We start from the raw sequence: 2,204 nt of genomic DNA on the forward strand, positions 1-2,204 counted from the left end.
TCTTTGTTGCTTTGTATGTCCCTCCCCCACAGTATAACCCCTGCTTTCACTGTATTTGATGTCGGTATAATTTGTGGAGGGGAAGGGGAAAAAAACAAATCGTTTAAATAGGGATACAGGTGGACCCATGAGACTCTTATCTCTAATTAAACACTCAAAAATTGCAAGTGGAGCTGTGGCTCAAAGTGGTAGAGGGCTTGCTTTGAGAAAAAAGAGCTAGGACAGTGCCCAGGACTTGAGTTCAAACCTCATGGCTCACATAAGAAAAGAAAGAAAGAAAGAAAGAAAGAAAGAAAGAAAGAAAGAAAGAAAGAAAGAAAGAAAGAAAGAAAACAAGCAAAGTAAGCAAACAAGCAAGCAAAGAAAGCAAGAAAGAAAACAAGCAAAGTAAGCAAACAAGCAAGCAAAGAAAGCACGAAAGTTAAACTAGTAAAGTAACAGGTGGAGATGGGAGAATACTAGAGACAAAACAAAATCCCTCCAGGAATGAGAGGTGTCAATGAACTCTCCAAGAGGAGGGAAGAGGACTTTGGGAACTCAGTTTAGTTGGACTGGGGCAAAAACCATGAAAATCATTGGCTTTTAAAATTATAACATATAAGCTCTTTGTTGTAATAAAGAATTGGTTTTATCTCAGGCAAAAAATACAAAAATATATCTCAATTTTTCAAATCTACAAATATGTCTCTCAGTGATAAAAATGGACTAGCATATTTTGTGACAGGTGCACTATAGTGTGATATGTTGCTTTACTCCTAAGTAAGATACTAACAAAATAGAATATTATATAGATCTTATGTGGCATTGAGAAAATGTAAATGTAAATGGTTGATGCAGACCTGTTATGTAAATGTCATGGACCATTGATTTATATAGAATTGCTGGTGTAAAGATACCTTTTAAGAAACTTTGTATTTGAATGATACATTTTACCAAAAAATGACTATATTTAAATTTATCTATTGAAGCTATGCACAAGGGTCGTAAGATCATGGATGTAACAAGATTGTGGCAATACAGAGATTAAGAACATCTAGTTATTTGGGAGAACAAAAAAACAAAAGTCATGGAAAATCACATATTCTCTGAAGACCCAAAGCACACAGATCAAACATAATTTCTTAGAGCAATAAAAGGTTGTAGAATCTTCATATCTTATCCATGAGGCCCAGGATTCATTTTACATTAATTTTTCTTTAAAGTTGATTTTGTCCTCATTGTCACCTTCAAAAAATCACATTTTTATTGCCACCAGTCAGAGGATATCTGTTCAATCCAGTTAGTATTTTGAGTAGATGAAGAATAGCTCCTATAGCGTTGGAAGTCAATGGTCTGTGAGTGCCAAATGCCTAAGAGCTACATTGGTAAAGTGAAGGACTTCTCAAAGCTCTTAAAAGTGGGAGTTTAAGTCTGGCTCAGTCCTGTAATTCTAGCTAGTCCAGAGTCTGAGATCTGAGGATCAAGGTTCAAAGCCAGCCCAGGTAGAAAAACCCATTTTTTAATATATATTTTTTATTGTAAAGATACTGTACAGAGGGGTTACAGTTACATGAGTAAGGTAATGAATACATTTCTTATCAAGCATTGCTATTCCCTCCTTCGATTTCCCTCTACCATCCCTTCCCTTCCCACCTCTCCAGCCCCTCCCTCCGTCTCCAACCTTGTAAAGTTCGTTTTCAATATAGTGTCTTGTACATGTCGTTGTTACAATGAGTCAACATGCATCCTTGTTTCAGCATTTTGTTATTTCCCTTCCTCTCCCCAAATTAGAAAAATGTATATACAAGATGCAGGGCACCGGAATCAAATACAGTGAAAAGAGGAGTTATACCATGGGGGAAGAACATACAAAAGAAACAAAAAAAGCACATAGTACATCATAAGTACATTAAAAACAATAGCAAGAAAGATAAAACCTCTTGTGTTCTGATCTTAGGGTTCATTTTGCTTAGCATCATCTTATATGGTCATATGTACATAGCTTTTGACTTTTTCTGCTTGTCTGGTAAGATTATCCTAGACGTATATTAGTTATTGCAAACAAGCATAACCAGCACATGAGATTTTTATCTCCAATTAACCACCAAAAAATGTTGGAAGTGGGGTTGGGAAGGTGGCTCAGTGGTAGAGCGCTTGCCTTGCATGCATGAGGCCCTGAGTTCGATTCCTCAGCACCACATAAGCAAAAAGAAAAAAGCCAGAAG

This window comes from Dipodomys ordii, unplaced genomic scaffold (assembly GCF_000151885.1).
Source record: "Dipodomys ordii isolate 6190 unplaced genomic scaffold, Dord_2.0 Scaffold4, whole genome shotgun sequence".
Taxonomy (NCBI): domain Eukaryota; kingdom Metazoa; phylum Chordata; class Mammalia; order Rodentia; family Heteromyidae; genus Dipodomys; species Dipodomys ordii.